The sequence below is a fragment of the Anolis carolinensis genome, chromosome 2, assembly GCF_035594765.1.
Source record: "Anolis carolinensis isolate JA03-04 chromosome 2, rAnoCar3.1.pri, whole genome shotgun sequence".
Taxonomy (NCBI): domain Eukaryota; kingdom Metazoa; phylum Chordata; class Lepidosauria; order Squamata; family Dactyloidae; genus Anolis; species Anolis carolinensis.
Window position 1 is genome coordinate 265241965 of NC_085842.1, and position 26503 is coordinate 265268467.

Genomic DNA, 26503 nt, shown 5'->3' on the forward strand with positions numbered 1-26503 from the left:
CCAGGGCTGCCTGTGTGTGTGTCTGCCAGGGACGCTTTGGGAAAGAGTTGCATATCCCATACTTTGCTGTTCAAAATACAACTCCTTCGGGGGAAATAAAAGCTTGCCTTTGTGCCTTGCCTTCCCCAGTCTCAAACACCTCCAGGGCTGCCTGTGTGTGTGTCTGCCAGGGACGCTTTGGGAAAGAGTTGCATATCCCATACTTTGCTGTTCAAAATACAACTCCTTCGGGGGAAATAAAAGCTTGCCTTTGTGCCTTGCCTTCCCCAGTCTCAAACACCTCCGGGGCTGCGTGTGTGTGTGTCTGCCAGGGACGCTTTGGGAAAGAGTTGCATATCCCATACTTTGCTGTTCAAAATACAACTCCTTCGGGGGAAATAAAAGCTTGCCTTTGTGCCTTGCCTTCCCCAGTCTCAAACACCTCCGGGGCTGCCTGTGTGTGTGTCTGCCAGGGACGCTTTGGGAAAGAGTTGCATATCCCATACTTTGCTGTTCAAAATACAACTCCTTCGGGGGAAATAAAAGCTTGCCTTTGTGCCTTGCCTTCCCCAGTCTCAAACACCTCCGGGGCTGCCTGTGTGTGTGTCTGCCAGGGACGCTTTGGGAAAGAGTTGCATATCCCATACTTTGCTGTTCAAAATACAACTCCTTCGGGGGAAATAAAAGCTTGCTTTTGTGCCTTGCCTTCCCCAGTCTCAAACACCTCCGGGGCTGCCTGTGTGTGTGTCTGCCAGGGACGCTTTGGGAAAGAGTTGCATATCCCATACTTTGCTGTTCAAAATACAACTCCTTCGGGGGAAATAAAAGCTTGCCTTTGTGCCTTGCCTTCCCCAGTCTCAAACACCTCCGGGGCTGCCTGTGTGTGTGTCTGCCAGGGACGCTTTGGGAAAGAGTTGCATATCCCATACTTTGCTGTTCAAAATACAACTCCTTCGGGGGAAATAAAAGCTTGCCTTTGTGCCTTGCCTTCCCCAGTCTCAAACACCTCCAGGGCTGCCTGTGTGTGTGTCTGCCAGGGACGCTTTGGGAAAGAGTTGCATATCCCATACTTTGCTGTTCAAAATACAACTCCTTCGGGGGAAATAAAAGCTTGCCTTTGTGCCTTGCCTTCCCCAGTCTCAAACACCTCCGGGGCTGCCTGTGTGTGTGTCTGCCAGGGACGCTTTGGGAAAGAGTTGCATATCCCATACTTTGCTGTTCAAAATACAACTCCTTCGGGGGAAATAAAAGCTTGCCTTTGTGCCTTGCCTTCCCCAGTCTCAAACACCTCCGGGGCTGCCTGTGTGTGTGTCTGCCAGGGACGCTTTGGGAAAGAGTTGCATATCCCATACTTTGCTGTTCAAAATACAACTCCTTCGGGGGAAATAAAAGCTTGCCTTTGTGCCTTGCCTTCCCCAGTCTCAAACACCTCCAGGGCTGCCTGTGTGTGTGTCTGCCAGGGACGCTTTGGGAAAGAGTTGCATATCCCATACTTTGCTGTTCAAAATACAACTCCTTCGGGGGAAATAAAAGCTTGCCTTTGTGCCTTGCCTTCCCCAGTCTCAAACACCTCCGGGGCTGCCTGTGTGTGTGTCTGCCAGGGACGCTTTGGGAAAGAGTTGCATATCCCATACTTTGCTGTTCAAAATACAACTCCTTCGGGGGAAATAAAAGCTTGCCTTTGTGCCTTGCCTTCCCCAGTCTCAAACACCTCCGGGGCTGCCTGTGTGTGTGTCTGCCAGGGACGCTTTGGGAAAGAGTTGCATATCCCATACTTTGCTGTTCAAAATACAACTCCTTCGGGGGAAATAAAAGCTTGCCTTTGTGCCTTGCCTTCCCCAGTCTCAAACACCTCCAGGGCTGCCTGTGTGTGTGTCTGCCAGGGACGCTTTGGGAAAGAGTTGCATATCCCATACTTTGCTGTTCAAAATACAACTCCTTCGGGGGAAATAAAAGCTTGCCTTTGTGCCTTGCCTTCCCCAGTCTCAAACACCTCCGGGGCTGCGTGTGTGTGTGTCTGACAGGGACGCTTCCTGATTTTCCCAAGCCAACTTTGGGAAAGAGTTGCATATCCCATACTTTCCTGTAGAACTGGAAAGTACAGGTATCCCCTTGTAAATAAATAAAACTAACTAAATGTTATAGACTACGCTTTTGCAACAGTATATTGGCCAGAATATAACACGTTGCCAATCAAGATTCAAGAAATATTTCCCACCAGTAACACAACACCTTACCATCATCCCTTCTGTTACCTGAAAACACTCCCCTTGTCATGAAGCGCTCAGCTGTACGTGGGTCTGGGGGAGCAAGTCCTGGTAGTGGTCAAGCCACGGCCAGGACACTGTGGGGGGCCAAAAAAGTTAAGGTGGGTCCCATACGTCTGGAACGCCGAACTATGGGAGTGGGTGGACTTGATGAAGAACCAGGCTGTTCTAATGCAGACAGTTCACAGGCATCCACCCGGAGCCGGCTGTCGCATGGAGCTGAGACAACTGGACGATCATTGGAACATACAGGTGTTGCCGTCCTGGAACTACAGGTGGTGGATAGTGAGGATATAGATAACCCCACCCCTCCACCAGCTACTGACAGTGAGGAGGAGGTAGAGGAGGTACTACCATCAAAACGTAGACTTTCTCATGCTGCTGAAAGGGTGCCCACGACTCCCATCTCTGAGGGCGTCGCCACAGTGGCTGTGGGGAGGCCAAGGTCATTTATTTGGGACCATTTCCATGTCCACTCTCAGAGTTCTACTTTGGCAGTTTGTAGACACTGTGGGGCAAACATCAGCAGAGGCAGAGACACGAGACATCTTGCGACCTCGGGGTTGAGCTCTCACATGAAGCGACACCATCCCTCCATTTCGCTTGGAGGGGGAACTGCAAGCCCTTCCAGTGGCAGCCTTAGCACGCAAAGTTCACCAGGTGAAGATAGTGGAAGGCGGACACAGTCCACCATGGAGGATTGGGCCATTCCATTACCCAGAAAGAAAACGGGGGAAACATTGCTCACACCCCAGCAGATAACCCAAACTGTGGGAGAGATGATTGCCCTAGATCACCATCCCTTCCGCCTGGTAGAACAAGAAGGCTTTGTACGCCTTATGAAACGACTGTGCCCCCGCTACAAAATCCCCTCCCGTCACACCTTTTCCAGAAAAGTAATCCCCGGCTTGTACGAGGGCTGTAAGGAACGCATTATCCAGATGTTGCGTACCGCCATGGGAGGACACATCCATTTTACCTCTGATATTTGGTCAAGCTTGGGAGGAGGCCACTCCTACCTCTCTCTCACGGCACATTGGTGGGAGAAGGAAGGCACTATGGATACATCCCATCGTTGGGCACTCCTCGCATTGGAGGTAGTTGATCGTGATCACAAGGCAGAGACCATCTGCAACTATCTGGAAAACATGATGGGGGAATGGATGCAGTGTAGGCCGGAAGAAATGAGGAGGGGCTTTATGGTGACGGACGCAGGGAAAAATATGATCAAAGCGGTTGAAAGTGCCGGGTTTCAGAATGTGTCCTGCATGGCCCACTTGCTTCACAATACCGTCAAGGAAGGTTTAAAGAGCCAGGAAGAGCAGTCGGGCGGCAACACAAACATCTCCCTGCTGATCGAGCGCTGTAGAAAGATCGCGGGCTACTTCCACCGGAGCATCAAGGCAGCCCGGCAGCTGAGAGACAGGCAGAGCCTTGAAGGCCTCCCGCAGCACAAGCTGCTCCAGGACGTCTCGACTCGGTGGAATTCAACCTTAAAAATGCTGGAACGCATGGTCGAGCAGCAGAAGGCGGTACACGGCATCTCCCTCACTTTGGTTGCGCCTGTTAGCAAGCTTGTTCCAACTAAGCAAGAGTGGGACACCATCTCCCAGCTAGTAGACGTACTAAAGCCATTCAAACATGCCACTGAGACACTTTCGGAATCAAAAGCTCTTCTGAGCCAGGCAGTGCCCATGGTCTTGAGGCTAAGGAGGCACCTAGAAAGGCTTGGGGCCGGTCGAACAATGGACTCCCTGGCTGGACCGCTGACACCGCCGGTCCAGGAGGTGGTGAGGAGGTTGTCCTTTGCTGTACGGAAACGGCTAGAGCCACTTCTTTCCAGCAAGGTCCATATGCTGGCGGCCTTGTGTGATCCACGGCTAAAGTACAACGTCTGCCCAAAAGACTTTACCATGTGGAAGGCCCAACTTGTTGACCTTGTGAGGGAGGTCTTTGCTGCCAGGGTGGAGGAAACGGCCACAGCGGCCCCTCTTCCAGAACTGCCTGTCACCCCAAGCACTAGCGCTAGTGGCGAGACGGAAAGTCCCGCGGAGCCGGGAGGTGTTTGCCGAAGGGATACGGATCTCCAGCAGCGACCAGGAAACGTTTTCTTTGCAGAGACGGTGGCCATACTTGCCTGCTCTGAAGAATCCTCTTTGCTGGCTTCTGCTCAAAAGGTAGACTCGGCCGAATGCTCGGTCAACAGGTACTTTGAGGAGCCTCCTGAGATAATTTCTTGTGATCCATTGTCCTATTGGGCTTCACGCGAACACATGTGGCCGGATCTGTCGCACGTAGCCCGCCAGTTCCTCAGCTGTCCTCCCACCAGCGTCCAGAGCGAAAGGGTCTTCAGCATAGCGGGAGATGTAGTCACGCCCCACCGCAGCTTGCTGGACCCTCAAACAGTTGAGAAACTTGTTTTCCTGAAGGCCAACCTTCCTGTGTTGAATTTCCCAGATTTGGATTTTGAGGCCGACTGCTCCTAGAGCAACAGTTCTCCTCCTTTAACCAACTCTGCTTCAGAGTAACTTTGGCCAATTTTTTGGGCGTCCGGGCGGGGGGGTGGCCCCTTTGGACTCTGTCCAACAACTCTCTCCTCTATCCTACAATGCTTTCCTCTCTCTTTTCCCTTCCTTTCTCCTCTTTTTCATCACTCAACGTTGCCCCACTGACGTTTTTGGGTTCATCCATCTCAAGGGGCCGTTTCACGAATCATGTAATCATGGAATCATAGAAAAGTAGAGTTGGAATAGAACTCATGGGCCATCGAGTTCTCCCCCAAGACAGACGCAGGAAGTTTCATTCAAAGCATCCCCGACAGATGGCCATCGAGCCTATGCTTAAAAGCTTCAAAAGAAGGGGCCTCCAACACAGTCCGGGGGAGACAGTTCCACTCCCGAACAACCATCGCGGAGAGAAGTACTATCTTTCATTTGTCCCTGTTGAACTTAATATACTTTTGGCCCATCTCTGTATTCGGAAGTTACAAAACGTTTTCTCTCATGTAATACTGGCTCTGTAGAGGTTGAACGATATTCTGTGGAAAATTAGACCATAAAAGCCAAGGTAGATAATGCTTCCTCTTTGTGTTCTGTTCGGATTTCATTCAATTCCCTTTTTATTTGGGGGGGGGGGGGGGAAATATTACCATCACGAGCCATGACTGTTTGGTCTTCTACAGATCCTCGCAGCTCCTGTACAGAAAGAGCACTGTTATATTTGATGTGGATACTTCAGATAATCATTTCAGGTGTAGGAATACGCCAGACTCTCACTTTACAGAGGTATACTATCTGTCCATCTGAACCTTTGAGGATGTCTTTATCCACTGGAATTACTACACCTCGACTTGGGACAGAACTTCTCTAAATTGTCATCTTTCAGTGTCCCATTGTCTAGAGCGGGTGTGGTTGCCGCAGTGGTCATGGGACGGCCGCCTTTGGGTCCCCTAGCCCTCTGCCCGCTTACGCGGAGGGTGCCTTTATAACTCGGAGGGGGGAATCATCAAAGACAGTGGTACTCCTCCGCCTTTGCCAGCATTTCTCCAAATGGTTGTCTAGTGTCCCTTCTCCTTTATATGCCGTGGTCTATGCTGTGGTCGTTAAACGGCCGCTTTTGGGTCCCCTCCCCCTTTGACCTGGCACGCAGAGGGTGCCGTTCCCCCTTCAGGGCGTGTTCCTTTGCGGCTGCTTGCAATGTGTGGGCGCAGGTTACCCAGAGTGGGAACTGCCTTTTGCTGGCTTGTTGGCAGGACGATAGAAGAGGTACACGGCCTTCCCGTGGGGTGGTGGGGTGTTGCTGTGGGTAGAGGCTTAAGTCGCAAAAACAAAAAACTTTGTGGGAGGGCCGTGCCGAATTCTCCGGGATGCATGCCGGCCAACTGTGGCCGGCTGGCTCAGGGTGGGTTCTTTGCTGCCCTTTTTTTTTTCCCTTACTCTTTTTTTCTTTTTGCTGCCTCTCGGACTACGTGACGCCAGACTCTAGAGGTATATGCCCTTCCCCCTTCAGGGCGTGTTCCTTTGCGGCTGCTTGCAATGTGTGGGCGCAGGTTACCCAGAGTGGGAACTGCCTTTTGCTGGCTTGTTGGCAGGACGATAGAAGAGGTACATGGCCTTCCCCTGGGGTGGTGGGGTGTTGCTGTGGGTAGAGGCTTAAGTCGCAAAAACAAAAAACTTTGTGGGAGGGCCGTGCCGAATTCTCCGGGATGCATGCCGGCCAACTGTGGCCGGCTGGCTCAGGGTGGGGTCTTTGCTGCCCTTTGTTTTTTTCCATACCTTTTTTTTTTTTTTGCTGCCTCGGACAACGTGACGCCAGACTCTAGAGGTATATGCCCTACCCCCTTCAGGGCGTGTGCCTATGCGGCTGCTTGCAATGTGTGGGCGCAGGTTACCCAGAGTGGGAACTGCCTTTTGCTGGCCTTTGGGTAAAACGATAGAAGAGGGTGGAACGATCAAAGACAGTGGTACAGTCTCCCATCACCCTGAGAGGTTGTGATTGACGCTGTTGCTGCGGAACGTCCGCCTTTGGTTCCCCTTGCCCACTGTCCGCGCACACGGACGTTGCCGATTGCCCGTCAGGGCGTGTGCCTTTGCGGCTGCTTTCAAGGAGTGGGCGCAAGTTCCGTCTCGTGGAAACTGTTTCTTGCTGGTCTGTTGGTAATAACGAGGGTGGAGTGATCACAGACTGTGGGACAGTGTCCCATTCACCTTAAAAGGAAGTGTACTCAACGATGTGGCGGCAGAACGGCCGCCGTTGTTTCCCCTCGCCCTCTGGCCGCGCACGCGGAATCACTGAAAGAAGTGGGACACCTTGGCCTTTACCACTTCTCAAAATTGTCTTCTTTTACTGTACCATTGCCTTGTGCGGGTGTAGTCGAGAGCATGTGATGATAATCTTACGCAGAGTAAGAAGTAGAGAATCAATCCACTCAGAAACTCTTTTGCTATTAAAAACAATTACTTAATAATGCCTTCATGTTTCCTTTGGAATCAACATTTCTGCTTTGTTTCTACTTTGAATTACTTTCTACTCCATTACACACTATATCTTTCATAATTGTACTTCCTCAAGTTTACTTAAACTGTATACCAACTGAAGTCATTTCCCTCTATCCAGGTCATCTGCAGGAGAACTTTAATAACCCCTGAAGAACACACTAGTCTTCCCTGCAGTGGAACTGCATGGAAACATGTGCCTAACATCAGAGCCTTAAAACCTTCCTCCTCCAAAAAGCATTATAGGTCTGTGTGGTCGTTTGTAGCCTATTTAAGAATAGGTTGACAGGCCAATAGTATTTCGCACTGTATAGTTTTTTAACTGTCAAACTACCTCCTCTTCAGTCCTCGGACTAGAGCCGTGTTTTTACACCACTGTTTTTTAAGCTGGTAATGCTGTATGCTGACTGTGACTGTGAATGTTGGTAGAAAAAGGAAGAAAAAGGAGGCGATAGGGCCACTGCAAGGAGTAGATGGGGTGATGGTGACAGGGGATAGGGAAAAGGCAGAACTGCTTAATGCCTTCTTTGCCTCGGTCTTCTCACAAAAAGAAAGCCATCTTCAACCTCAGCAACATGGAATGGACGAAGGATTGGGGGAAATCCAACCCCAAATAGGGAAACAAGTTGTCCAGGAACACCTGGCCACTCTAAACGAATTCAAGTCCCCAGGGCCAGATCAGCTACATCCAAGAGTATTGAAGGAACTAGCGGAAGTTATTTCAGAACCACTGGCAATCATCTTCGAGAGTTCTTGGAGAACAGGAGAAGTCCCAGCAGATTGGAGGAGGGCGAATGTGGTCCCTATCTTCAAGAAGGGAAAAAAGAACGACCCAAACAATTACCGTCCGGTCAGCCTCACATCAATACCAGGCAAGATTCTGGAAAAGATCATTAAGGAAGTGGTCTGCAAACACTTAGAAACAAATGCAGTCATTGCTAATAGTCAACACGGATTTACCAAAAACAAGTCATGCCAGACTAATCTGATCTCTTTTTTCGATAGAGTTACGAGTTGGGTCGATACAGGGAATGCCGTGGATGTAGCATATCTAGATTTCAGTAAGGCCTTCGACAAAGTCCCCCACGACCTTCTGGCAAACAAACTAGTAAAATGTGGGCTAGACAAAACTACGGTTAGGTGGATCTGTAATTGGCTAAGCGAACGAACCCAAAGGGTGCTCACCAATGCGTCGTCTTCATCATGGAAAGAAGTGACAAGTGGAGTGCCGCAGGGCTCCGTCCTGGGCCCGGTTCTGTTCAACATCTTTATTAATGACTTAGACGAAGGGTTAGAAGGCACGATCATCAAGTTTGCAGATGACATCAAACTCGGAGGGATAGCTAACACTCCAGAAGACAGGAGCAGAATTCAAAACGATCTTGACAGACTAGAGAGATGGGCCGAAACTAACAAAATGAAGTTCAACAGGGACAAATGCAAGATACTTCACTTCGGCAGAAAAAATGGAAATCAAAGATACAGAATGGGGGACGCCTGGCTTGACAGCAGTGTGTGCGAAAAAGATCTTGGAGTCCTCGTGGACAACAAGTTAAACATGAGCCTACAATGTGATGCGGCAGCTAAAAAAGCCAATGGGATTTTGGCCTGCATCAATAGGGGAATAACGTCTAGATCCAGGGAAGTCATGCTCCCCCTCTATTCTGCCTTGGTCAGACCACACCTGGAATACTGTGTCCAGTTTTGGGCACCGCAGATGAAGGGAGATGCTGACAAGCTGGAAAGCGTCCAGAGGAGGGCAACTAAAATGATTAAGGGTCTGGAGAACAAGCCCTATGAGGAGAGGCTTAAAGAGCTGGGCATGTTTAGCCTGCAGAAGAGAAGGCTGAGAGGAGACATGATAGCCATGTACAAATACGTGAAGGGAAGTCATAGGGAGGAGGGAGCAAGCTTATTTTCTGCTGCCCTGCAGACTAGGACACGGAACAATGGCTTCAAACTACAGGAAAGGAGATTCCACCTGAACATCAGGAAGAACTTCCTCACTGTGAGGGCTGTTCGGCAGTGGAACTCTCTCCCCCGGGCCGTGGTGGAGGCTCCTTCTTTGGAGGCTTTTAAGCAGAGGCTGGATGGCCATCTGTCGGGGGTGCTTTGAATGCGATTTCCTGCTTCTTAGCGGGGGGTTGGACTAGATGGCCCTTGAGGTCTCTTCCAACTCTACTATTCTATGATTCTATGATTCTATGATTCTATGACTTCAGTTATATCTTATGTCTTATTGACCCAACATGAACACAGAAGAGTCTCACTGATCAAAGCCGAACGGGCCTACCAGTGCTGAAATAAGCAAATTTCTTGGATTGGACTTGTTGAAGAAAAGCATATAACACATCATATCAGGTTATTATTTTCCAAATAAAGCACCATAAATGCATGTTATACAACCAAGGAGACATAAGAAGTCGTTCTATATGCTGAAATGATATGTTGCTATTGCTTACTTTATGAATTTAGCTGCAAAATATCACAATATAATGGAATCATTGACTACAGAAATGGCTAGATTTTTCCAGAGGCTAGACGGTTTGCTGTTATGGAGTGTATCTTTGTGTCATGGGTTGTGGTGTGTGGGCGTGGGGCCGGCCAACGGTGGCCGGCCCCCCGGGTCTGAGGGGCTTGGGCCCACATTTTGCAAGCAGACGTGAAGAAAGCATGCCCTTCCCCCTGTGGGTTCAGCGGTGTGGGCGTGGGGCCGGCCAACGGTGGCCGGCCCCCCGGGTCTGAGGGGCTTGGGCCCACATTTTGCAAGCAGACGTGAAGAAAGCCTGCCCTTCCCCCTGTGGGTTCAGCGGTGTGGGCGTGGGGCCGGCCAACGGTGGCCGGCCCCCCGGGTCTGAGGGGCTTGGGCCCACATTTTGCAAGCAGACGTGAAGAAAGCCTGCCCTTCCCCGTGGGTTGCGGCGTGTGGGCGTGGGGCCGGCCAACGGTGGCCGGCCCCCCGGGTCTGAGGGGCTTGGGCCCACATTTCCTTTTTTTTTTCTTCTCTCTCTTTCTCTGGGAAGCGTGCCGGCCAACGGTGGCCGGCCTAGTATTTTAAAGTGTGGGCCTTTTTGGCGGTGGCTTTTTCTGTCTTTTCTTTGGTCTTTGCTGCCTCTCGGCCTACGTGGCCGAGTTTCCCCCGATGCACCGCCTCTCTCTTCTCTCTCGGCTGTCGTTCTTTACCCCTTTATGCGAGTTTGCACCGAAGCCTCCTTTGGGGCGGCGGCCCCTCTTTCTTCCTGTCTGGGAATCGTGCCGGCCAACGGTGGCCGGCCTAGTATTTTATAGTGTGGGCCTTTTTGGCGGTGGCTTTTTCTGTCTTTTCTTTGGTCTTTGCTGCCTCTCGGCCTACGTGGCCGAGTTTCCCCGATGTACCGCCTCTCTCTTCTCTCGCCGGCTGTCGTTCTTTAGCCCTTTATGCTATTTTGCACAGAAGCCTCCTTTGGGGCGGTGTCCTCTGTTTTTTTTTCTCTCTCTCTCTCTCTCAGGGATGCGTGCCGGCAAACAGTGGCCGGCCCGGCTTAATGTATGGGCCTTGTCGCCTGTGGCTTTTTTCTTTCTTTTCTTTTCTTTTCTTTTCTTTTTGCTGCCTCTCGGCCTACGTGGTCGGGTTTCCCACGATGCACCGCCTCTCTCTTCTCTCGCCGGCTGTCGTTCTTTACCCCTTTATGCGATTTTGCACAGAAGCCTCCTTTGGGGCGGCGGCCCCTCTTTCTTCCTCACAGGGAAGCGTGCCGGCCAACGGTGGCACGCCTAGTATTTCAACGTGTGGGCCTTGTCGGCCTACGTGGTCGACGTGTTTCCCACGATGCACCGCCTCTGTCTTCTCTCGCGGCTGTCGTTCTTTACCCCTTGGTGCAATCTTGCACAGAACCCTTCTTTGGGGCGGCGGCCTCTATTTCTTCCAGTCAGGGAAGCTTGCCGGCCAACGATGGCCGGCCTAGTATTTCAGTGTGTGGGCCTTGCCGGATGTGGCTTATTCTTTCTTTTATTTTATTTTCATGAAATCAGCGGGGGAGGATGGGCGGGTTGTGTTTCCACAGAACACCACTCAAAGAAACAGTTAGCGGTATCCTATACTGTTCTAAATTGCTCGACAACAAAATGATAGAATCATAGAAACATGGCACCAAACATCATATAATCATAAAGCTAGAAGAGACCATCCAGTCCAACGCCATTCTGCCATGCAAAAACAATATACAGTAGAGTCTCACTTATCCAACACTCGCTTATCCAATGTTCTGGATTATCCAACTTATTTTTGTAGTCAATGTTTTCAATATATTGTGATATTTTGTTGCTAAATTCGTAATTACTACGTAATATTACTGCGTATTGAACTACCTTTTCTGTCTAATTTGCTGTTAAACAAGATTTTTTGGGGCTTAATTTGTAAAATAACCTAATTTGCTGTTCAAAAGGCTTTTCCTTAATGTCTCCTTATCATCCAACATATTTGCTTATCCAACGTTCTGCTGGCCCGTTAATGTTGGATAAGCGAGACTCTACTGTATCCAGAAATATCTGATGCTGTAACCGATATATCATTTACCGTCCCGGAATACTAGCCAGATGGCCCATGAATGGTCACAAAAGTCATAGAAATATGGTCACAGAAGTCATGGAATAATAGAAACATGGTCCCTAAAGTCATAGACTCAAAGAACCAAGTAACAGAATCATCCCAAAAGTCCTAGAATCCTAAAATGATAGAATCATAGAATCATGGCGCCAAACATCATAGAATCATAAAGCTAGAAGAGACCATCCAGTCCAATGCTATTCTGCCATGCAAAAGCAATATAACACTCTTGCAGGCTTCATCATTACTGGATCCGTCCTTCAGGACTTTGGCAAACGTTGGATGTGCAATGTTGCTATTTCATCCAAGGCAGAAATTCAACTCATTCTTGGATGGACAAACAGAACCACAACTGCTAACGTTCCCTTAAGGCAGTGTTTCTCAACCTGTGGATCTCCAGGTGTTTTTACCTACAAGTCCCAGAAATCCCAGCCATTTTACCAGCTGTTAGGATTTCTGGGAGTTGAAGGCCAAAACATCTGGGGACCCACAAGTCGAGAACCACTGCCTCAAGGGAGAAACTGTGGCATTACCTCCGAAGTGAAAAAATTGGAAAAACCAAACTCTTCCTTGAAAAGCTGTGATTGTCTAGACATGTGGGGGTTAAATCTAGGGCAAAGGAGGGTAAAAATAGATGGGAGGGTCCAATGTGAAAGGTTTGGAACCCCTCCCCTTATATATAAAACAAAGACTCCGCCTCCAATATGTGGCATTCAGTGTGTGTCCACACCAGGGTAGAATTGGCACCATGCTCTCCAGATCAGCCATGCACGTGCCACATTATGCCCCTTCCATGTTCAGGGAGTTTGACAGATGGAAGGGCTATCTGAGCCTTGCGAAAGTGGTTACGGAGATCATCGCGGAACGCAAGAAGGTCCCATTTCCATCTCAGAGTTGGGACACAATGGAGTACGACATGCAGCTAGTCCTCAACGAGGACAACTTTGAAACAGCATCACAATGGGTTAATGGAAGCAGTTCCAGCAGCAAGAGCTCCAAAGGTAGTGCCAATGGCCAGGCTTCCCAAAACAAGGAGATTTGCAATTTCTGCAAACACAACGGGGAATCCAAGCAGGTCTATTCGTCCCACCGGCTGAAGGGGATGGACGGCACCGTGGAGTGCCCCATCTTGCGCAAATACACCTGTCCGCTCTGCGGTGCCATGGGCGAAAAGGCCCATACTTTAAAATACTGCCCACTGAGCCAAGGGAAGAGGTCGCTGTATCGCAAGTGCGGACGTAACTCGGCTGGACGCAAGGTGAGGAGATAAGAAGATCAGGAGAAGACCGAAGCATTTATTCTTAGTTTTAGTTTGACTTTGTAAAAGAACAACATTTGATTTCGAGCATCATTAACACTCTTTACATTTCCTCCCACTTTGTTTCAGGTTTGGAGAATGGAAGCCCAATTCTCTTAGACTACATTTGTGAGTCCAGAAATGTTTTTTTATGTATATTGTTGCCTTCTTTCACATTTGTTGTACCTAGGTTATATTGTGTTTCTTTTAGATGTGTCAGTTGCCTAGTGTGATGACTCATGGGCCCTGCAGTCCTATTCCTGACAGTATTGTGGCAGATGAGGAGGAAAATATGGAGTTTTCCCCAGATTTCCGGTCGGAGTCAGAGCCTTGGCAGCTGCCTGAAGTTCTAGTCCAAGAACCAATTAAACCTGACCTTGGTGGGAACTCTCCCCCTTATGGGAGAAAACAGGCTTACACGACTGATAGAGGATCGAGAGAAAAATTTAGAAGTAGTGCTCGCCTTGCTGCCAAATATGCCACTGATTAGAAGTATTTCCCCTGAGAAAATACGGGGAGTCTTGCACCTGCAAGCTGGTTTCCTTCGCTCCCTGTTCTCTAGGGAAAGTGATTGTTGTTTGGGGAAACGAGACCCAATATAGGGAAATTGCGCGAAGGATTCCTTGCGGAGTCAATTCGTCAGCTCCTGGAGAGAGGTCATGTGTGTGTGGACTTCGAATCCTGTTCCTTGCCTCCTGAATCTAGTTCCAAGCCTTGTCCTCGTCTCACGGATTTACCACAGATCTTGTTCCATGCTTCAAGTTGCTTTGCCTTTAGCCACAGCTCCAGCCACGTTCCAAGTAACTTTCAGCCTTGTGTCAAGCTTCATTGGATTCAAGACTTTTGCTGTTTTCCCAACGCTTTGCTTGGCAAAGCGTGTGTTGCGGTTATTGGATTATAATCTTTGGACTCCAATATTTCATATTGGACAATAATCTGCTGGACTATATTTGGCCTCATTTGAAAGGTCTGCTTCTGAACTTTATTCTACACTTGTTTTTATTGACTTTATATATTCCTTTAATAAAGATATTAGATAGAATCTGGCCTCAGTGTATGGTTATTGGTGCCCAGCAGCCTAGATCCTGACACCTTGTATCATGCTTTTTTATACATATAATCATGTTTTTTACATATGTAATATCACGTTCCTTTTACATCTGTAATTGCCTTATATCATATTTTATATTGTGTTTTATATATGCAGTTACTTTACATGTTTCTTTTATGTATGGATGTATAATTTTTACATGTTTAATTATATTATTTGCAACTATAATTGCCTAATATCATGCTTCTTTTATATATGCAATGACATCATGTTTATTTAACGTATATAAGTGCCTTATATCATGTCCGGGTTATCATGTGTGTCTCCAGAGGGATGCAGCCCTATCCTTTGCAGGGAAAATATAGAAATATCTTCTAAATGGCTACTGTCTAGAATTTTGTTTTGTAAACAAAGGAAAAGTTTATATGCTATTGGAAAGAAAGATACTATTTTATGTTTAAATTTTGGAAAGGAATAGAATTGGTTATTATTACTGTGGTCTAACCTTCAATTGTTTGCAAGTTGTTCTAAAGTTTGGATCGTAGAGTTTAATAAACAGAGTTTATGGTTTTGGCATCAAAACTGTTCATGTTGTGCTTAAATGGGATTGAATTTTCTTTAATTTGTGGCCCATAATAGGCTGGTTATAAGCCTGATCTGGAAGGCAGCCAAGGCAAAGACCATTGAGCTGCTGAACTTGCAGACTGAAAGGTCCCAGGTTCAAATCCCGGGAGCAGAGTGAGCGCCCGCTGTTAGCTCCAGCTTCTGCCAACCTAGCAGCTTGAAAACATGCCAATGTGAGTAGATGAATAGGTACCGCTGTGGCGGGAAGGTAATGGCACTCCATGTAGTCATGCCGACCACATGACCTTGGAGGTGTCTATGGACAACACTGGCTCTTGGGCTTAGAAATGGAGGTGAGCACAACCCCCAGAGTCAGACATGACTGAACTTAACGTCAAGGGATACCTTTACACACACACATATGCAGGGACTACACCAATTTAACAAAGTTTCAGCCACAAAAACAAAGTTTCTAAAGTAGAGCAATGACTTTCACAGTAAAGACAACCCAATTTAACAGGAAATAAGACTTTCAAACCAGGAACAGATTTCTGCAATTATTAAAAAATGGTTTATTATAAAAGCTATGAAAATTTGCCAAAAATCAGAGGATAAGGGAAACGTTCCACATTTTGGTGAGCTATCAGTGTTAAATGTGTTCTACCACTGTACCAAGTTTGATGAAGATCACTCAAAAAATGAGGGCGGGAGAGCCCCCTAAGTCCCCCCCCCTTCGGGCTGTTTTTGGGCCACCGCGCATGCGTGTCCGCCATTAACGAATTAATTTCGAAAATAACGAATTTTCGTTAATTTCGAAAAATTTTGGGGGCCAAATTCGTTATTAGCAACAAAAACGAAAAACTGCCCCCTCTAGTTTTGAAACGAGTTTAGAATCAAATTTTTCATGGATCGATCAAGCCTAATAGTTATGTATCCAGCTCTTAGTTAAAAATAAACAAGGAAGAAGACACTTGCAGAGTTTTGGCCTTTAGCCTGGCATCTTTCATTAGGTTTTAGATTATGTCAAATTAATCATCAAGTTGTTTGTAGAGATAGGTCTAAGGTATGGATAGCTTCTTGGAGAATTCCTTTATTCAGCCCTATAGCATTAATAATCAAGTCAGTTCAAATGTAGTAAAGTTATTTTGCATCTTATTTCATTCCTACATGTTCCTATAGTAGAAAACAAATAAAATGTACTGAGACCTGGATGTTAAACTTGTATTGGATCTTTTAGATACTTAGCATTAGCAATCTCAATCATTCTCTGTTGTTTCAGAAAGGCATCTGAAAAGTTAATTCAGAGAATTGGGCATTGGGTTTTTTTTTGCTAAGATAGCCTTCTACAGAATACAAATACATAACTTACTGTCTGAGAAACCCAGATCATTTTATTGTATCAGAGTCAGGAAAAACTCCTTTCTACAAATTACAATGTGAACACAATTAAAATATGTGAACATCTTTTGTGTTATTGTGGAGGAAATAAGCCATTTTTAAACAATTATTTCTTACAAAAAACAATTGCAGAAAACAATGCTTTAAAATGTACCCATTCATTTCCTTACAGGTGGGACATTTTCTAGCAACCAATCCCAGTGGTTGAAAATTAATAGTGCAGAATAAATTGTATTTTAAAATTAAACTGAATGAGCAAGTATATTTGCAAAATGTTTTGACAAGAAATATGGTCTCTATAGAATGTATAAGTGGAATGTAACAGCAACATGGAAAGAGAGGAATGTTGTTATTGCTGTTCTATATATATATATATATATATATATATATATATATATATATATATATGAGTTAATTTTATTGAGCAGCCTAGAGTCTAATCATATTGGATATAAATCAACTGCAGAAAATAATATGTAATAAATTGCAGCAGGAAAGTATAAAAATTGGAGTGTTGTGTGGTTTCCGGGCTTTATGGTCCTGTTTTAACAGCATTTTCTCCTGACGTTTTGCCTGCATATGTGGCTGGCATTTTTAGAAGATCTAAAGCTTTCAACAATACAATAGCATAATTACAAGATACATAATATAATTGTGGATTATGCTATCATTTATCATGTTCTAAAAGCTGAATATAGTGTGTAGTAGTAGTAGATAAGGTTTCAGCAATGCCGTGTGTTTAATTTATTTTATTTACATATTTACACACTTACTGCATTTTAAAACCACCTTCTAACTAAAGCTTTCTGAGTGTTGTACCATTTGTTGAACTTATAAAATAATTTAAAATGCAAAAATATTATAAACAATGAAATCATTACTAAAGAAGCAGAATATAAACCCAAAATGAAACTGGAATCAGCATTTGAAATTAGGAACAAATAAAATAAAATAGGTTGTCATCCAGCACTAAAGAACAGCATATATTACAATATATAAGTATCTAGTGAAGCACTCCAGGAATAGCATTCCTCAAAAAGGGGCGACAGTAGACCTCTGCCTTGTTTAATTTGGAAATGTCACATGGGGAAGAACCTGAGATGGTGACCTTGGTAGGGAAGTATGGGAAAAGAGGCTCCTTCAGGTTACTCAGGACCTCATCACATGGAGATCCAGAAGCCAGTGAACAGCAGGGGATATCATGGGAAACCATGGGGCAGCACTCAGCTTTGTCTCCTTACAGTGATTGGTCATGAGCTGCCACCCCATGACGGCTCCCCACTGTCCCTGGCTTTTTCAATAAGGAGACGGGTAGTCACCTGTATTCTCAGGGCTCCCTCTCAGTACCCTGCCAGCGTACTGCTGACACACTGCTGCGATAGAGTTCAGTAGAGCCCTGTCAAAAGTAGCCCTGCGTAATATGATGGACTCTGGCAGACTCAGTCCTGGCAATGTGCCATTAGCATGCTGGGACTGGGCAAAACCCCATCTGATGAGGTTGTCAGTCTCAAGTTGTTCAGTGCCTTTAAAGGGTAAACACAATTATGTGAATTGGGCTTGAAAAACAATTAGTATCCTTTACAGATCTGAAATCATGGGCATATAAGAATAATAGAATCATAGAATAATAGACTTGGAAGAGACCACATGGGCCATCTAGTCCAACCCCTTGCCATGCAGGAAAAGCACAATCAAACTAACTCTGACAGATGACCATGTTGACTCTGTTTAAAAGCCTTCAAGGAAGAAGCTTCCAATTTACTCTGAGGCAGAGAGTTCCACTGTTGATCAGTTCTTACAGTCAGGTCGTTCTTCCTAATGTTCAGGTGGAATCTCTTTTCCTGTAATTGGAAACCATTGCTCTGAATTCTAGTCTCCATGGCAGCAGAAAACAAGCCTGTTCCCTCTTTCTTATGATATCCTTTCACATGCACATGGCTATCATGTCTCCTCTCAACCTCCTCTTCTGCAGGCTAAACATAGCCAGCTCTTTAAGCCACTCCTCATAGGGCATGGTCTCCAGACCTTTGATCATTTTAGTGGCCCTCCACTGGATACTTTCCAGCTTGGCGATATCTCTTTTAAATTGTGCCCATAAATCTACATAGTGCTCCAGGTGATGTCTAACCAAAGCTGAACAGAAAGGCGTCATGACTTCCCTTGATCTAGACGCTATACTCCTTTTGATGCAGCCCAAAATCCCATAGATTTTTTTAGCTGTTGCATTACACTGTTGGCTCATGTTTAACTTGTTGTCCATAAAGACTCAAATATCTTTTTCTCAAGTACAGTTGTTGAGCCAGGCATCACCCATCCTGTATCTTTGCATTTAATTTTTTTCTGCCTAAATGTAGAAAATTCATTTTATTAGTTTGGACTCAGCTCTCTAATCTGTTACGGTAATTTTGAATTCTAATCCTATCCTCTACAGTATTTGAAATCCCTCCTAATTTGGTGTCATCTGTAATTTGATAAGCATGCCCCCTAAACCTTCATCCAAGACATTAATAAAGATGTTGAATTTGTTGGACTTTGTACTCTTGGCAAATATTGTTTTTCAATAAATCTCAGAGTAGTTCAAATCCCCCATCAATACTATATCTCTTCTTTCTGCATGTTTGGTCATCTTGTCAAGGAAGGCTTCATCCAGTTCTTCAGTCTAGCTTAGAAGTCTGTATTAGGCCCCCACAACTACATCTTTTTCAGCCCTTGTTCTCTAAATTCAGTTGTTGTTCCCTTAACAGATTATCTAGATCCATTTCAATCTGATTTCAGGCCTGCTTATGGAATAGAGACAGCTTTGGTTCCCTTGGTGGATAACCCATGAAGAGAGCTAGACAGGAAGAGTGTGTCCCTATTGGTTATCCTGGATCTCTCATTGGCTGTCGATACCATTGACCATGGTATCCTTCTGAGTCATCTCTCTGGGATGGGATTGGCTCTGGCCCTTCCTGGATGGCTGTACCTAGAAGGTGGTGCTCAGGGACTCCTGTTCAAATTCTTAGCCGTTGACCTATGGGGTTTGTCAGGGTTCCATTTTGCCACCCATACAGTTTACCATATACATGAAACTGCTGGGAGAGATCATTCAGTGTTTTGAAGTATGGTGCCACCTATATTTGGATGACACCCAACTCTACTACTCCTTTCCACCTAAAGCCAAGGAAACTGTCATGGCCCTAAACCAGTGTCTGTCATCAGTAATGGACTGGATGAGGGCAAACAAATTGAAACTTAATTCAGACAAGACAGAGGGACTCCTGGTCAGTCGCAAGGCAGATCAGGGAATAGGGATCCAGCCTGTGCTGGATGGGGTTACACTCCCTCTGAAGACACTGGTCTACAATTTAGGGGTCTTCCTGTACTCAGCATTGAACCTGGAGGCTCAGGTATTTGCGGCGGCCAGAGGGCCTTTATTTATTTATTTATTTATGTATTTATCTGTTTAAAGCCTTCATGTTCCATCCTTCTCACGCCGAAGGGGACTCAGGACGGAATACAACATATATACGGCAAACATTCAATGCTGGAACATAAAATAAAATAAACTATAAATACACAATTGCTAAAAAGTTATCTCCACTTTAAAATCAACTGTTTAAAACCAGTCTGTTTCTGGGCACAAATCAATGTACTGGTTATGACCTTTAGGGTCATTGGTACTGGTTATGACCTTTAAATCCCAAACTATTTCCATGCTCTGAGCATTAGTTTAAATGCCCAGCGGACATTCACCTTAGGTATTTATTTGAGATTATTGTGCTCTCACTGCTTGTGATTGTCCAACCCTTTCTTTAGCCTTTTGACTGTTTGCTCAAGGCCTTGGTAATCTACTGTTCCTAAGGTTATTTTCACACTCCCCCACACAACCCAGTTTAAAGTCCACCTGATCAGGATTTCAAGTCTTTGAGCAAAAACATTCCTTCCTACTTCTGTGAGATGCAACCCATCCCGTGCCAGAAACCCCATCTTCACAACTAGCTAAAACAGATTGGGATGTGTGCAGAAAACTATAGAAAACCCATTCAAATGATGGTGCCTATTCTAGTGGTGAGGTGAACAAAGTTAGATATAAATCATTGATGTTGGCTGCTTTTAAAACTACAGTGTACAAAGTCCAGCTCGAAATATGTCCCATTTATTTTTATGAGTCAACATGGTCAAGTCCATAATTATCAGCCACCAGGGGCTTAAATTTTGCAAAATACATATTCAAATAGCATTTAGTCTGTAACAATATCTTTCCTCCCATTGCAACAGTTTTTTTCCAGAAACAGCCAGCATGAACAGCTGTTTCATTCTACTTTATTGTGAAAAGAGTGTCTGAAATATTTGGCATGAATTCAGGAAATATATATATCTCCTATAAGAACCAAATAGATCAGGACAAAAAGTTTTCATTTCAGAACCTTGAGAGTCAGTAACATTGTTGTGCAATGTGTTCTGAATGTGAAGAAAATATATTACTCAGTCTGGCTAGCACACAAGGGCTTCTTGCAAAGGAAACAGTGCTTGGCAGGAAGTATTTCTTTCTTATTTTTGTCAGTTCAAACAGCTGTCATTGTTGGCTTGTCATTGTTGGCAAACAGACACCATTCAAATTAATGTGATTGCTGATTGCTTAAACATACTACAAACAAATGTTACTGTGAAAGACTAATAAAACTATGTCATTTTTTATTATGTATTTTTTATGGTGGTGGTGATGATGATGTGGTAGAGCAAATCAGAAGATATGAATAATTTGTGTCAAAATTGCATTTGTTTCATATTCTTTGACCATATCTCTGGGCACGATTATTTTTAAATAAATTTACTTTTGCATATTCTGTAAAACTGTTATCAAGCCACTGAACACTCTTCCCCCTGGAGGATTTATAGTTAACCAAGGGCTCTGAAATAAATATGTGATTATTCCTTTTTTTAATTAAAAGCCCTTTCCAAATGTTCGGAGATGCACAAGTTTAAGGCATCAGAAGATCAAGATCGAACTAGCACCCTTTTTGTCTGAATCATAGTAATCCTCTGTGGCTTGTCTTAAACCTGATGAGTTGTTTCTCTGTCCTGGCTCTTCTGGCACAGATCCTTTTATCTGCAGTCCTGGCTAAACTACTTCAGTACTGCATATCATGTATATTACCTCTAGAAAGAATTTGTGTTGACATCACCAAGATAGGCAAATAATCTCTTTAAATATATGTAGCATACACTAACAATTCATTAGTAATTTATAAGGACCAAGTCCAACATAAACCATTGTAAGACTTTTGTGTGTGTGTGTTTGTGTGTGTGTGTGTGATTGTGGGTGTTAGAATGAAGTGATCGATTCCCCCTTCTTGTACCCATCTTGCTGCAGCTCTACCATGTCCATTTATTATCTTGAGGAGTGTAGGAGACATCATAGAAGTATTTCTCTTTGTTTCTATAGCCAGATAGAGAAAAATGGCATTATCTGCTGGGACTTTAAGTAGTCATCTAGAGGAGTTAGTGAGTGATTCAGCTGTTTTGGCTCTTGTATTGGAAGAAACATGGCATAATCCCATCTGCTGAGCATTTATGCTATGTGTCCAGGATGGAAGATCTTGGAACTTTATTTTGTGATGTAGGATCTTGAAATGGTATCACTTCTATTCCATTGCAATTACACAATCATATATAGTGGCTGTATACTGGCAAAGGCATCTTTGTTATCACACCACTCTCCAGTCATCCAACTGTGCCCATTTGCCAATCTGTGGTTCTGCATTCATACTTCTATGTACATTCCCTTGTAACTTTGCCTTTTCACACATCTGCTGCTCTGTAATATTTTTTTTAATTTTTAAGAGTAATTTCATAATGAAAGGTATTGTTAATTTTTAAAAAGCCAAATACAAATGATTTTTAAAAACATTCTGACTTGGGAATAGTGAAGAGAAGGGGGGGATTATGGAACAGGAGTGGAATCCCAACCCAGACATCACTTCAATGCCAGTGTGGAACAGTCCCATCACACAAAATGAATTAATAGAAAACTAAGGGATTGGTAGCTGGAGGAAATGGGAGGAAGCAGTGTAATAGTGGAGTGCACATGCTGTTGTGCAATACGGACTGTCACCTGGGGGTGTAGCTTCAAGCAGAAAGCTTGAAAGCTTAAGAGGTTGTATCTCCACAGCAGGTCATTCTCCAGTCTAAATTCAGCCAAGGATCTAGTGCTTACATGCTGAATTTGGGGTCATGGTCAATATAGGCTGGGACCGCATTGGCTCTGCTGAGCCATCACCTTGTCCTCTGTTTTGCAGCATACTCCCCACCAGTCATATAGAATCGTGCAAGCATTTTCCTGTTGTCTATTTCAGCTGCTGATGTCAGAATAGGATGCCTACACTACTCTAGATAGATTACAATTCACCTTGGTGAATTCTCTCTCAATGCAAGATAAATTTGTTAAAAAACAAAATCTTTTTCATGGAAGTTAAAGCCTTACACAAATCATATCTTCATATCTTAGGAAAAATATTTTTGACATGATTAAATCTAGCCACATATCCTTTTATATGATCATTCCTAAAATGAAAATCCTTTGTTTCTGCTTTTGTTGTGGTCTTACTCCAAATTCTGGATTTGGAAAGGATGGGTTTAAGTGTTACGAGTCAGACGCCAGCCAATATAAACAACTCAGGTTATTGCAAAAAACAACACAAAAGAGCCTAAGAAACAACCAAAAGGAGGCTCAAAACACTTTCTCTTCAGTGTGAGGTAACAATGTCCAAAAAGAACTCAAAAGAACCAAATTTGGGATATAATCTGGATTATTCTGGGAAATAATCCTGAACAAACTAGTTGAAAAGGCTGGAAACTTGCTCCACCTGCTGGTTGGTGCTAAACAATCACATGAAAGCTACCAGCAGTAACCCACAGTGACCAACGGCCACACAATGCCTCAAAACATTGCTAAAGCAAAACCACATTGTAAAGGAGAAGTCACAGCTGCCACGTCTGGTCTGCATCGTTAGGGAGAAGACACAGGCGTCAAGTTCCAGTCCAAGTCATCAGGGAGAAGTCACAGTCACCAAATTCCAGTCCAGGTCATCAGGAAGAAATCACAGTCACCGAATTCCAGTCCAGGTCATCAGGAAGAAATCACAGTCACCGAATTCCAGTCCAAGGTAAACACAAAGAGCCAAAGCGACAGAGGCAAGCAGGCAGCTAATGCATAAAACCAACACAAGACAATCCAGCACAAACCCACACAATGCCAGCCCCCGCTGCCACTAAAAACCCGGGTTAACACTTACGTCCCAAAGCAGTCTTCCAAACACGTCTTCTGAAACAGATCCCAAAAAGCCCCCAACAAAACACCTTGCCAATTGCAAAGTTACATTAGCAACAAACTTACTTTTATTTACAAGTCCTCCTCTGAACTTGAGCCAGCCAATCCACAGCTGGTTGCTGCAAATCCTCATCAGAGCTGGAGTCACCCAATGCCCCACCTCCAGCTGCAGCCCTTCTACGATCTCTCCAGCCAGACCACCTTCTATCCAGACCCATAACTCACCAGGATCCATCTGTATCTTCTCCGTGCCATCCCTCAAATGTACCACTGCTTGTGGGCTCCTCAAGAATCTCCCGGATCTCCTGAACCTTAGTCCAATCCATCACCTCACTCCCAGAGTCTGACATCCCATCCTCCTGACTCCCAGTCCCACAATCCCCTTCAAAACCCTCAAAGGTATCATCATCAGAGGGCTCCATAAGTATTTCCTGGATTCTCTTCCTTTGTTGTTCCTCATCAGAGTCTTGCTCACGAGCAGTTTTCCGGCCTCTTCTAATACAACTAGTAGGATCTCTACTTGAAGACTCCATCACAACATTAAGTAGGGACAGAATCTTCTTAGTGCCAGGTCTAAAAATATTTTAAAAAGATACATATATTATTCTCCTCCCATATGTATATTTTGGGGGAGAAATTAAATCTTTTTTTAAAAAAACAAAAACAAAACCCGTTAGCTCCCCTTTTGGGTCTCCATCAGTTATAGAGCCTGTGACAGTAGTATCTTGCTTAAGTCAACTTATGGCATATATAATTCTACACTGTACAATTAATGCAGTTTGGCATCATTTTATCAGCTAATGGCTCATGCTATGGAATCCTAGGAGTTGTGGTTTGGTGAGACACCAGCACCCTTTGTCAGAGAGGGCTAAACAACCACTCCCATGATAACCTTGAGCCATGATAGTTAAAGTAATGTCAAACTGCATTAATTGCATAGTGTAGATGCACCGTATATTTGGAGATATGAAAGAAATGCCCAGATCAATTCCATTACTAAACTCAACATTGTCAAATCTGTCTGATCTAAGCATTTAGCAAAATATGGAAACTTTTCAAATGAATAGAAGTAAATATCGTCATTGCTTGGTTTTGTTTACACAACAGCCTAGTGTAAAAATATTAAAGCATAGAATGTTTTAAAAGCTTGAAGATATACTTTAGTGCTTTCTGTTTTTCCTCTTACCCTTCTAGGAAAAGTGATTTACCAGTACATAGTGGTTGTTTGGGCAAATGCTTTCTGTTATTAGAAACTGACTTAGCAACACCTTGGAAACTAGACACTTGAATATGCTGCCAGATTTCCCAACTTGTCTTACTGAATTTTTCCTTCTGTTTGCTAGGTATGAAGTGTTTTATTTTTGAATAAAACTGTGAGAGGAAGGAGGTCATAGCTAGATAGTCTTGTCTGTCTTCATCTATCAAATAGTTCCCTTCTAAGCCAGTTCTTAGTTGTCAAGTTAATGCAATATTATATCTTTAATTAAAGCTATGGAGATTATCACAAAGCAATGAGAAAAAGCTTGCAATTTACTCTATAAAGTATAAATTAAATCAAAATAAAAGGGAAACAAATAGATCAGGGACAGATGCATTTTTGATCCTCCAGATAAATTTCAGAAGTCCAGTAAGGCCAGTGGCATGCAGGCGTGAAACTAAGGGAGGATCAAAATAAGTCAATGATAATCATTCACATGTAGAATTCTTCTGTTGGCTGTGTTTACATTTCCTTGGTAACTTTGTGTCTCCCTCTCTTTTTGAAACTTAGAAGCTGCATTTCTAAATGCTCAACTGAAATTTCAAGAGAATGCACCCACAATAATTATATCTCTATAGTTATTACACTTCGGAGCCAACCTATCTTCGAAACTGCATTTCTTTCTATGAACTTTCAAGGGCTTTAAGATCTATCGGGGAACCCCTTCTCTCGGTCCCACCTTGATCTCAAGTGCAGTTAGTGGGGACGAGAGAGAGGGCCTTCTCAGTGGTCCCCCCCCCCCGACTCTGGAATGCCCTCCTGAGTGAGATCAGACTAGCCCCTACCCTTTAAACTGTCCATGCACAATTAAAGACCTGGCTTTTCCGACAAGCCTTCGATTATGTTTAGACTCTCTTATAATACACTAGCTGTGCCCGGCCACGCGTTGCTGTGGCGAAGTCTAGTGGTATGGGAAATAAAGTATTGAGGAATTGGTGGTAGTTAAGGTCAAGGGTAAAGGTTTGCCCCTGACATTAAGTCCAGTCATGTCTGACTCTGGGGGTTGGTGCTCATCTCCATTTCTAAGCCAAAGAGCCAGCGTTGTCCATAGACTCCTCCAAGGTCATGTAACCGGCATGACTGCATGGAGCGCTGTTACCTTCCCGTATACCTTCGGGGATATTATTTTGTAAAGCTTGGGAATATACAATATTTCTGATTGATTTTTTTTGTCTGTTGGAGGGAAGTAGAGTCTATAATCCAGTGCAAATTAGATAATCTGTGGAAGAGGCCTAAGTGAAGCCTAACTCTGCCTGTCCCATGGGCTGAGTTGGCTGCTAGGAGACCAAGTGGGCAGAGCTTAGCCTTCTAACTGGCAGCAATTGGATAAAAACAATTATTGCTCTCCCTCTAATTAGGACTTTATTTTTCTTTTCTTATTGTTATATCAACCTAGAGCCGTGGATGATGGGTTGTGTTGTGAAATTTCGAGGTTGGGGGGCCTGTAGTTTTGTTGTTTTGTCCGCTGCCCTGATGCCATCACTCTTTTATATATATAGATATGAGGACTCATTTTTAGCACTTTACAATTTTGTGGTCGAATACTGCTGTTTTATCTACAGTAATTGCTTTATTGTATTGTTTTTACCAGGAGGTACTGTGAATTTATGATGTTGTGTTGACTGTTTATTGTCTATGTTTTATTTTGCACTTGTTGTATTTTGTGTCACACCTTGAGTGTTTTGTGAGCTGCCTCGAGCCCCTCTGGGAGATGGTGATGGGATATAAATAAAGTTGTTGTTGTTATTATTTATTTATTTATTTATTTCCCCAATACCTGTGGGAATGTTAATCTAAA